The 12,805-nt window shown below is 40.8% G+C and overlaps 1 protein-coding gene across 2 annotated transcripts in view; it reads right to left on the bottom strand.

The window, feature by feature from the left end:
• The window catches only part of NBAS (NBAS subunit of NRZ tethering complex), a 322,741-nt gene that overhangs the window by 273,619 nt on the left and 36,317 nt on the right, over positions 1-12,805 (bottom strand). The gene's annotated exons all lie outside the window — the stretch shown is intronic.

Raw genomic sequence — 12,805 nt, 5'->3', positions numbered from 1 at the left:
GCTACTTCCTCTCTCTGATTTTTGATAAATACCATCGCCATGCACACATCAAATTGGCTACAGGACAAACTCCTACAAGAACAAAAGAGAATTAGTATCTGCTTCCAAACAACCTTTTCTCCATTAATGCCCAATGGAGGAGTAAGTGGAACACAGAATGATGGCACCAGTCATGTACGGTCCTCACTAGATGGTAAAATGATGTAATTCAAATGAAAACAGTCAATGAAAAAGAGGGGCGAGAAGTCCCAGACCCAGCACAGCACCCAGAACAAACAGTTCCTGAGTGACTGAATTTAAAACTCCCAACTTTCTCCTTCAGTAGCACGGGGAAAGTGCTAGAGCGACTCCACCTCTCCCCGCCCGCCCCACAACCCCCGTCCCCATGCTTGCTAGGCTTCAGCAGTAAGTACCAGAAGATGAGGCAGGGAGAAGGGGAGAGCTTATGGCCACAGGGATGGGGAGAAATGGGGGAAGAGGGTGATTCACTGATAAAGATAGCACTAGATAATGTTAAACTGATAATCTGGTAAAGCAAAGAATTGGGGGGAAAATTTCAAGGTATTAGTGAAAGACAAAGCCATGAATAAAGAGAGAAAAATACCATGCTCTTCGACAAACTCTCAAAACCTTAAAGATGTCAATTCCCTTCAACCTATAAATTGAATGCAATTTCAAATAAAATCCCAACAGAATCTTTCGGGGAACTGAAACTGATGTGACAGAATTAAACAAGTCTAAAATTCACAAGGGCGTGTACAGATCTGAGAAAAGCCCACTCCATTCACACCGATAATCTTTCCCTTTATGACCTGTGCTTTCGGCATCTTGGCCTGCAAATATTTTCCTACCTAGTGTCATTAAGACATTCTCCTTCCAATTTCACCATATTGAAATCTAAAACTTCTATCCATACAAAGATAAAACACACACCAGGAAAGTACATAAGAGTAATAGTATTAGCAAGCAATTTACATACCACAATCAGCTCAAAAGAAAAAGAATAAAGCAAGTCACAAAAGGTGAAATCCAAGATCAATAATGTGGATTAAAACAGCAGAAATTTAGGATGTAGGGGCATCTGGCTGGCTCAGTTGGTAAAGCATGGGACTCTTGATCTTGGTGTTGTGAGTTCAAGCCCCATGCTGGGCATATAGTTTATGTTTACCAAAAAAAAAAAAAAAAAAAAAAATCAGTAAAACAATACAGAGTATGTTTAAGGACACAGTATCGCTTATAAAGTACTGATGAAATCGTAAACTGGAGCAATTGTTTTGGTGAATGATATGACAATACCAAACAAACACATATACCTAACAATCCCACAAACTGTTCCAAGTAAACGCTAGAGAAATTCTTGTACAGGTATATTTATCTCTTGGTCAAAGAATATTTCATGCAGCACTATTTATAATAAAGGAAAATTAGAAGTATTTTAAATGTTTACAAGGGATGGATAAATTCAATAAATTGTTCAGGGAAACATGCAATGTAACTACAGTAGAAAGACAGACGGACGGATGGATAGATAGATAGAGAAGGCTACACAACAAAATCATGAGTAGTGACCTCTAGAAAGGGATAGTGAGATAAAGCAATGGAAGTAGGACGTTTCATTTGTATTGCCTTTTTTTAATATTTTTTATTTCTTTTCAGCATAACAGTATTCATTGTTTTTACACCGCACCCAGTGCTCTAAGCAATCCGTGCCTTCTCTAATACCCACCACCTGGTTCCCCCAACCCCTCACCCCCCGCCCCTTCAAAACCCTCAGTATTGCCTTTTATTCACATATGTGTATGTGCACACACCCACACACCTTAAGTAAAAAAGAAAATCTTAGTATTTGTTAATTCTCAGTAGGTACTTAGGTGTTCATTACATCACTCTCTCTCTTTAGCCTAAAAAGAAGAACATCAAGATAGAGTATTCCCAATTATGTACATAAATTTTTCCAGTTAATGAAGTCCAGGAGAGAAAATTCAGTAAATTGGCTCTAACACAGAACACCACGCCACAAGTCTAGCCAAATACTGAAAATAAAATTAGCATATCATTTACTTTGTGACATTTTGAGGTTGTTTATACATTAATGGCTACAGCTTAAGCATTCTGTGATTTACTCCTGAAGGGACTGTTAGATTTTCACAGAAAGTAAGTCCACAAACAGATAATACTGTAGAAAATAACTTTTTTTTTTTACTTTATTTTTTCAGTGTTCCAAGATTCATTGTTCATGCACCACACCCAGTGCTCCATGCAATATATGCCCTCCTTAGTACCCACCACCAGGCTTTTATCATTAATGTTGTTCTGTTGCAGTAATTTCCTCCACCCAGAATACTTACATGCAGTGGTAACCATTACCTCCTTAAATATACAAAATAAATATACTGGGCTCTTAGGTGCTTACTTTAAGAATCATATCTTGAAGTAACTGTTTTAAAATCTTTCTATAAAACATGAACCAGGACGCCTGGTGGTTCAGTGGGTTAAGCCTCTGCCTTCGGCTCAGGTCATGATCTCAGGGTCCTGGGATCGAGCCCTGCATCGGGCTCCCTGCTCAGCAGGGAGCCTGCTTCCTCCTCTCTCTACCTGTCTCTCTGCCTACTTGTGATCTCTGTCAAATAAATACATAAAATCTTAAAAAATAAAAATAAACCAAAACAGATTTTCCAGAGTACAAAGTAAGTTCTCTAAAGCACATGATGTGTGTGAATTAAAACTGTACTTCTTATTGAAAAAGAGGGAAGGAAGGAGGCAGACAGAGAGAGAAAGAGAGAGATTAACTTGTCCAATAATCTTTGGCCTCAAAATTTTGTGGAAAACGGGAAAATCTTGGGTCTTAGATTCTAATAACTCTGCAACAAATGTAATCTTAAGACATTAGGGCGCCTGGGTGGCTCAGTGGCCTTTGGCTCAGGTCATGATCCTGGGGTCCTGGGATCAAGTTCCGCATCGGGCTCTCTGCTCGGCGGGGAGCCTGCATCCCCCTCTCTCTCTCTCTGCCTGCTTCTCTGCCTGCTTGTGATCTGTCTGTCAAATAAATAAATAAAATATTTTAAAAAAAAGAAGACATACCCTACATCCCACCAATATTTGCTACATGCAAATTGTGTGCTAAGCAATGAGGACTATGCTAAGCAACTAAAGAAGCTTCTTAATAAACCATTTATAATTCTTCTTGGCTTTAATCTGTGGTGTCACATTTAGCTTTCCCAGTTCGTCAGGATCAACATGGTGTCGTGCTTAGGGGCGCGCTTCCTGTCCCTAACTTCCATTCCATGATGGCCTTGGAGGCTTCCTGTCCCTCCCCCTACCTTCCGTTCCTCGTTCCTCGGATGGCCTTGGAGATATATTGACACACAGGAATGAAAACTAGCACAGTCACTCCAGGGGATAGGACAAGTCAACACAAGCCACTACTGCATAGAACCCCGTCAACGACCTTGGAGTTAGGTATAAAGACAATCCAAAGGACAGAGAAGTAAGCTGCATGGAGGAAAAGGCCAAGAAAGGCTTCACAGGCTTAACATCAGCAAAAAGTTTACTCTTCAAACAATTTCCCAGACAGATAAAGGGGTCAGGTAAAGACCATCCTACGCCAAGGGAACTCGATGTCAAAGAACAGAGTCCAGTTTGTAAAATGGCGTGATTGGAGAAAAATGAACGCGGTGCGCGTGTCTAGCCTATAAAAGGAAGCAGGAGGATCAGGAGACAAAGTTCCAAGGGGTCCTTAACATTACAAAATAGTCTGTCTTGCTCCCTCCCTGGGCACTTATCACCTTCTCCCTGTACACTGGAACAGTCATTGAAGTCATGCCTCCCTTGTAAACCTGGAGCCACTTGGGCACAGAGATTGTATCTGTATTCTCCATAGCGTTTACCACAATTGCTCCACTCAAGAAACCTCTATCTGCACACTACATGCAAAGCACTACAGGGCACAAAGATAAATAAGACACAGTCCTTGTCCTTGGCTTAACCTCCCCAGGCTTCAGTTCTCCCACCTGAGAAATGAAGGGGCTGAGCCAGATGATGGATGAACCTCTCTTCCAGCTCTGACAGGCTAAGAGTCTAAAACTCAGAGCAGGAACACAGGGATCAGACAACAAAAATAAACTGTGACTGATGAAGCCAAAAACACCAGAAGGGGTGAATTCAATGAGCAGGCATAAAGGCAGAGGCCGGCGCAGAACAAGGGGCAGTGACACGGGGTGGTCAGGGCCATCCGAAGAAACGGAGGTCGGGACAGAATGTGTGTCCCTCAGCACCACACCACACGTGATCCTGATGAACTGGGAAAGCTAAATGAGACACTACAAATTATTTCCAAGAAGGATCACAGATGGTTTATTAAGAAGGGCCTTTTATCTAATAACTGTTGGAGGACTCTGCCATCTAGTGGCTCAAAACTTCTTAAAGCTGAGGAAAGACGGAAGTCTGAAACACAAGGAGACACACCTGTACACGCTCCTCCAATGACCACTGGGCTTGCAACATACAACCCGCAGAAGAGGAAGAAAGAAGAAACTGCAGGTCTCAAGCTTAAGAAGTGCCTAAGAACTGTGCCTGTCAAAACTTGGGCTCAAAAATTGTTACCTACTATTTCGCAGCTAGAAGTTAGTCCTCTCCTGGGATAATGAAAACGGTTTCCCCATTTTAACTCATCTTTAGTATAGCTTACACATTCTTTATTTCGAAAATCTTACCACTTCAAAATTTAGAATTCTGCTTATGTCTATTTACTAGATAAAGGGCTTATAGGAAGAAAACATTCAAAATCGTGACTCCTAAAAAATAAAATAAAATAAAAATCGTGACTCCCTACATCGGTGGTTCTCAGACACACGTATGCATCGGAATCAACCGCAGTGCTTGTAGAAGTGGAAAGCTGGGCCAGTTCCCCAGAGGTCTACATTTGGAGGCCTAGGATGGAGTCCAAGAGTCCACATGTCTAACACTCTCTCCCAGTGATTCTGATGCTGCCGGTACAGAGACCACACGAGAGCGCAGCCTTACATCATGCTTGAATCTGTAACGTGAGCTCTGGAGGGCACAGTTCACTAGAAAACAAATTCTGAAGCATGACACTATTCAGTCTATCCAACTTAAGAATGATCACAGAAAACTGATTTTCGTGAATGGTTAGTTGTTGAAGGCAAAACAGGATTTTTCTTGGATGGAAAAAGAGTGCTTAGTTTAGTAATAAAAGTCATCACATTTATCTAGCAATTTAATAATTACACATCTAATGTATTTAAAACTGAATAGTACCTGATTAGAAACTCCTTAAAATACAATTTAGAATTTAGAACCAGGGGGTGTAAGGAAATCTATATATAAAGTTCAATCAATACTCCTTATTTTACATCTTCTAAGCAGAATTTAACCCATACCCAGTTAGAAGGTTGGCTGGCACAGAGTAGACATCAGAAAACATTTTCTATTTAAAACAAACAAACAAACAAAAAAAAAAAAAACAGAGAATAGGGGCACCTGGGTGGCTCAGTCAGTTAAGCATCTGCCTTCAGCTCATGTCATGATCCCAGGGTCCTGAGATCAAGCCTTACATCAGGCTCCCTGCTCAGCGGAGGCCTGCTTCTCCCTTGCCCTCTGTCACTCCCCCCACTCCCCGTGCTTGTGTTCGTTCACTGTCTCTGTCAAATGAATAAAGTCTTTAAAATAAAAAAGAGAGACAACACATATTTTAAGATCTGCGGGCCATAATGGTCTCTTTCACAACTCCTCTGTCCTAGTACAAAAAAGCATAGATAATATATATTTTTTTAAAGTATGACAAGTTGTAATAAAACTGTATTTGTGGACACTGAAATTTGAATTTCATACAGTTTTCATGGGCTATAAGATACTCTTTTTTATTTTTTCCCAAACATTTAAAAAAATGTTAAAATCCAGCTTTGGCTCCCAGACTACACAGAAACAGGTCAGATTTGGCCACAGGCCATAGTTTTCCAATCCCAGGTACAGAGAAAAGCCTACAGAGCGTGATCATCAGAGGACACGAGCTTACCACGTAACAGTCGCATCATCTTACAGAGTCTCAGCCCCTCAGAGCTCAGTTTCATCTACACAAGAGCAGTCAGGATACCGTCTTACTGAATTGTGAAGACTGAGATTCATTAAGTATATGGTAATCAGTAAAGGACTCTAAAAGTCTTAGTTATAATCTTAAGAACTTCAGGTTAAGTCAATTCCATGTCCATCTAAGAAGTACCCAAATTTTGCCAGGGACTGTGCTGGCAGTGTAAGAAATGCTGTGTAAGGAAACCAAATTTTCCCTGCCCTGAAGGTACTTATAGTCCCAGAGGTTAACGAGACTGTAATTTTGTCTAAGACAGGTTTGAAGAAAAAAAACAAACAACCTGGTTCAGGCCTTCTATCCATACAACTCTTCACCCAATTAGAATATTATGACCATTATATGCCAACAAATTAGACAATCTGGAAGAAATGGATACATCCATAGAAACATATAAACTGCCAAAACTGAAAGAAGAAGAAAGAAAAAGCCTGAACAGACCCATAAGAGCAAAGAAACTGAAGCAGTAACCAATAATCTTCCAACAAACAAGAGTCTAGGACCAGATGGCTTCCCAGAGGAATTTTACCAAATACTTAAAGAATTATTACCGGGGCGCCTGGTGGCTCGGTTGTTTAGCGTCTGCCTTCAGCTCAGGTCAGGATCTCAGCGTCCTGCGATCAAGCCCCACATCCGGCTCCCTGCTCAGCGGGAAGCCTGCCTTCCCTCTCCTAGTCCCCCTGCTTGTGGTCCCTCTCTCGCTGTGTCCCTCTCTGTCAAATAAATAAATAAAATCTTAGGGAAGAAAAAGGGGGGGGTGGGTATTTTGAAAAATATAAGAATTTATATAGGTCTAGAGTGATCCAGAACGGGAGTCGGTAAACTAGAGCACTGGGCTCACAGCACTTCTCAATCCGGTATCCCAGGCAGCCGTAAGCTGCAGAAAGGTGGTAACACCTCAAATGAAATTTATTCCTATCCTTCATTAGGGCAACTTCAATAGCAAGGATAGGAAAAAGAGTTTTATTCATTTTATTTAATTTTTCAAAGTCTTAGTCAAAGTGGTGGGGGAATCAGAATCCCCTCTAACAAACAGATGCTACCCCCAGCCCGTCCTATTCCTTACCAAGCCTTTAACAGCACAGCCTCAGTTATATGCCTATTTAAAACTTGTTTTCCAATAGGTGATTCTGTTGTCCAGACCTTGTTAAGAACTGCTACCCCGGTAAGCAGAATGTCCACAGAAATACTAATTAACAAGTTAATTTAGATTTCCCAGAGGTCTTGGACCTTGTGTCCTTCCCTCAACCCACCGCTGATGCCAGTGATCATCTGAAGACTTCATTCCCTCCCAGTGCTCAGGATGGATTTAAGCAACACGGCTGCAAAAGCCCAGTACATTCAGCATCCGTCCATCTGGTCCACTCCATGTCTACCTTAGATCCCAATTCCAGAACTACCCGGGTCTGAAACCCAAACTCCCCTTCTACTCCAGTATAAGTGGTTCAATTACTAAACTCTTTCTCAAACTTTTTTCCCAGGAAAAGAAGTTTGGTCTTTGAACCCCTACTGGGGCCTGCCAAGTAACCCTGACAATGGGTCTGTCTCGAATGCATTCTACTAAACCCCCTACCACAATCTTCCTCTGTTAAATGCTGCCTGTGGTCTGCACCAGACCTCGTATGTATTTGAGCAGCTTACTAAAACCATGTACTGTCTGTACCCAGCGCAATGCCAGCACCTGGTTCAGAAAGAGCGACTTACCTTGACATTTCACAGCTAGTAAGGAGAATCAAGAACAGAATTCAGACTGCCTGTGCCCTAACCCAGTACACATTCTATTAGGTCAGAAACGTATTGTTTTAATTTTCTATTTGTCCATAAAACATAATTAAGTGACACTCCCTCATTCCTATAAAATAAGCTAAACATAACTCAGGAGTCTTCTTTCAGCTCTCTACTCCCAAAGGGGATGCGCAACAGCTAGCATCGCTCCACGTAGAAGAAAAAATTCAATCTGGCCCAAGTTACTTCCTAAAATTGCATTCTCGTAAAGCAAGCTTTGCAGAGGAATTATAAAGTCGTCCTTATAACTGGAAGGTGGGCGGTATAAACAAGGTACAAAATATCTTGCCTAAAAAGTTATATCCACTGGATAATAGGTAGATTCGTTATACCGGTCACTGAATTTCTGTGTATGCTTGAACATTTCCATCATAAAAATTGGTTAAAAGAAAAAATAAAGTTATATCAAATTAAACTATAACCAAAACACTCCAAAAGAAAAATATGAGGCAAGGGGGAGCGGGAACCAGATGATAGATTTACCAGTTGAACAGAGTAAAAAATTTATAAAGGTCTTCAAAGACCTATTTCTATGTAACTGTAACATAAAGAGAATGAGCCCCTCCTATCAAAGAATCTTCAAACACGAAATCTTCGACTTAAAAGCCAGCCAGGTAGAAGCTGCTAAGGGCAAGGACACTTCGGAGTCACACACGACTACCTCTCTGTAACACCTTCTGGATGAAAACATCACGGGCTATGGCCAAGACTCCCCACTTTCCCGTCTCCCCAAAAGAAACGCCTGTAAAAAATCAAAAAATTTAGTCTGTGAAGCTCAGAAGTCCCTTATTCACACCCAAGAGCTTTCACCCCTACGAGACCATGCATCTCTCCCAACAGACTACAGCACCCTTCATTTCTCCTCAAAAAACTGACCTGCACTCAGAAAAAGGAGAATTTTCTCATGCTGGAGAAATGAGAAATTGAGAGGCAAAATGAAAAACTCCTTAATAGAAGGTCAACTCAATTACTGACATTCACACCTCTCAGGTACAAGGCTACACATTCATCTCTCAAATGCCAATAGCACCCACATTATCAAAGGCCAAGTGCACTCTCTCACTGCGGTGGGAGATAATCGGCAATGATCCCAACTACAGGACTCTTTCCTTTTCTAGAAGGGATCCTTCATAAAGTTATTAATCTTATCTAGTTACGGTTTATGAAAAATATCTTAATGCCATTTATCCTTAACTGTCCTCCAGCTGTCAACAGAGCACATCTTTTCACTTAGCGATGCCATGATTCTCAGAGAATATGTACGACCTTAGGAACCAGAAAGACGGGCAACGTTATAGCAATGCAATGGCTGTGAAAATCCACTGACTGGCTTTCACGTGCATCTCATAGATCTTAATAGAAGTTCTACCTCATAGTAGGAGAAAAAAATACGCTAAGCCCTTGGATAAACCTTTAAGGTAGGGAACACTCAACACTACCCTCTTCACAAGATCGAATTTAAACATTTGAGGCACCCATGTACAACTTCCCTAGACGAAAGTGCTGTATTAAGAAGAGACTGTGGCCCTTCAGCACCCTTTCTACCTCCAAGACTGTTTTCCTTCCGTTCTGTTGCGGTGGAAGTTATTATCTTGTCACTTGAGAGCTCATTCACACAACAAACATTTTTGATTTCCCACCAAGTACTGTTTTATTTGGGCGGCTGCCTTTACCCCATGAGTATAAAGGGCTCATGTATTTAAAATGGCTACGATTTTGTGCAGGGGAAATCAGAAACCCACAGGAGATGACCAAGTCAACATACATAAGGCATAGCCCATGAACACTGAAGCTGCCAGTGCCTGCTGGTCTTCCTCAGTCTCCCCCGACAACGAAGAGCCTTCTGGAGACCACGTCCCAGTCACCCTGAGCCTCCCTGAGATCATCAGCGCCTCCAACTGGTGCGTCAAATCCTAATTACTCTTCAAACGGAGACCTTTGTAATCTGACTGTAACCTAGTTTAAGGCAACCATAGCTTTATTATTCCCTAAAAATGTTGTCTCGAGTTCTTTCTGTATAAACTGTATTTGCCCTGAAACAGCTGAATGAGAGAAAAAAAAAATTTGCCACCACCCAAATGTTTGGATTCTCCCTTTGCACAACTGTGACACACATTATTAGTCACGGCTCTTCCCCACAGACAGCAGGAGTATCTTTCTTAACATAAAGCTGAGTATTTTTCTTAACATCAAAAATGTTCAAATGAATGCCTGTGTAGGGTTTTGTTTTGTTTTTTTTCTTATTCATTCCTTATTTACTACAGTTTTACTGATAGAGAGTTTACATTCCATAAAACTCATGGGCATGAGAGAAAGTTAGGGGTGATGGAAGTACCCTAAGCGAATGGCAGTGCTCAATTGCACAATTATGAACACTTACAGAAACAAATCACTGACTCACACACTTAGGATCCGTACCAAAAAGTCATCAAGGATTCTGGGCATGGGTGGCTTCTCAAAGGGGTCAGAGAAAGAAGGCATATTCTCTATTGTCACTGCTGATAAAAATCAGTGTCTAAAAGAAGTTACCTTCAAACACTCTTTGTGTTTATCAAGGAACTTTTAGACATTTAAAGTTGGGTATGTCCAACTTTTTTTTTTTAAGATTTTATTTATTTATTTATTTGTCGATCCCAGGACTCTGGGGTCATGACCTAAGCTGAAGGCAGTGGCTTAACCAACTGAGCCACCCAGGAGTCCAGAGTATATCCCATTTTGCTCGTAGAAATTCACAATGAAATTAAAAACAAAAAAAGCTATATTCTTTGGGTAAATTGGAAGGGGAGGTGAACCATGAGAGACTATGGACTCTGAAAAACAATCTGAGGGGTTTGAAGTGGCGGGGGGGTGGGAGGTTGGGGTACCAGGTGGTGGGTATTATAGAGGGCACGGCTTGCATGGAGCACTGGGTATGGTGAAAAAATAATGAATACTGTTTTTCTGAAAATAAATAAATTGGAAAAAAAAAGCTATATTCTGTTGGAAGCAATGTCATTTAAAAATACACGGATAAAGTCTTCTACTTGAACTCAGCTCACACTGTGTGCCCTTCTCTGTGACTAGGACTCCCAAAATTGACTGTAGACTGCCAGAGAGAGGCACTATGTGGGAATCCCCACTGAGCACACAGTTCTACAGGCTGACTGCAGTACCCTCTAAGAACACCGAGGAGACAAGAAATTCCTTAGTTGTAATCAAGGTGTAATCTAAACCACTATTAACAGAGAATCTGAAGAACAGAAAAGATAAGGCAGGGAGGTTCTGGGGTGAGTCTCAAAGGGAAGCAGGCAGAGGACAGAGTCTGAGGGAGGGAAATAAAATACATTCATTAGGCAGTGAGGGCATGTAAAGAAGGAAATGGTCACAATCAGCAAAACCACAGAGTTAACCTGAAGCTGCTCAATTAATTTTTGTTTCCTATTCCCCAATTTACCACCTCTATTTTTCTTCTTCAACACTGCTTGCAGCATCAGGCAAAACAATGAATTTCATAAAACCTTGAGTTTATACAATACCAATTTATTCCAACCCCACTCTGGCTGATTTATTTCTCATTTATAAGATCCTTGTAGATGATATATATCACAGGCTCACATTACTAGAGTAACCAAAAATAAATAAAAATGTGATGAATATTTCAGCTTCTTTCATTTAAAAAAGACTGCATAATGGAAAAAACAAACAACCTAGCAATATTTTTGTCAGGCACAACAGGGCATTTACACATACCCCGTGCTTTATAACAATTTTCATTCTGAAACCTTAATCCAGTCATCCATCTCCCAGTTGACTGCTATCAAGAAGTGTATGTGATTGCAGAACCCAGAACAGGCCTTCTTTCTGTGGTTTGATACATAGTTACAATTCCAAAATTTTACAGTGACCCCCCCCATAAAAACACCCACAATTTGCATAGCTCCTGGGCCATAAAGTGAAAGCTTTAAGAGTAAGAAAGAGAATTCGACTTGTGACAAATTGATATCACGTAATAAGCATTTAGTGAATGATAATTTCAAACCTATGGCGCCAAGTGAGCCCCACTTACCCTCCTGAAATCCTGCCAGGAAAAAAGAAATCAAATATTGACCTTTGTAATAAATCAAAACGGGGAGGTAGTCCGTATGAAATAAACTAGGCAAAACAAACAAAACGGGTAAAGATTAAGATATAAAACAGACTTCTTTTTAAAAAAAAAAAAAAACAGACTTCTTTTAAAAGGGACAAGAAAAATAAACCAGAAATGCGAGAATGAGGGCGCCTAGGTGGCTCAGTTGGTTAAGTGACTGCCTTCAACTCAGGTCTTGATCCCAGGGTCCTGGGATAGAGTGCCACATCGGGCTCCCCCTGCTCTGCGGGGAGCCTGCTTCTCCTTCTCCCTCTGTCTGCTGCTCCCCCTATTTATGCTCGTGCGCTCTCTCTCTGTCAAATAAAATCTTTTTTTAAAAAAAGAAAGAAATGGGAGGAATGAATAAGAATACAAAATAGAAGAAAAAGGGAAGAGAAAAAAATCAAAAGAAACTTAATCTTTCTTTTCCACTCAGGAAATTAAAATTACTTATCCAAGAAACCCACAAAGGGAGAGTTATCAATCAGCAAAACAGAATCTGATACTAGAGGCAAGGGCTTCTAGAAAAATGTACATTACACATTCTCTGCCTTCAGATATTTGACATTCTAACTGGAGATACAGGATTCAGTTCATCAAAATAGAAAAAAATAAAGTGTCATCTATACCTAAGTCGTGCCCAAAATGTTACACAAACTGAGAAGAGCAAATCTATATAAGAAAACAAACAGGCACTCGTTGGCTGTGGCCTGCTGTTATTGGCTAAGAGTCACCCAGACTCTAGTCTCTCCCAGCTGAATCAATATTCCTCTTAGTATAGACGATCCTATTTTCTCTTCTCAAAAATCTGA

This window comes from Neovison vison, chromosome 8, assembly GCF_020171115.1.
Source record: "Neovison vison isolate M4711 chromosome 8, ASM_NN_V1, whole genome shotgun sequence".
Lineage (NCBI taxonomy): Eukaryota > Metazoa > Chordata > Mammalia > Carnivora > Mustelidae > Neogale > Neogale vison.
The sequence above is the reverse complement of the archived record's forward strand: the minus strand, read 5'-3'. Positions and strand labels throughout refer to the sequence as shown.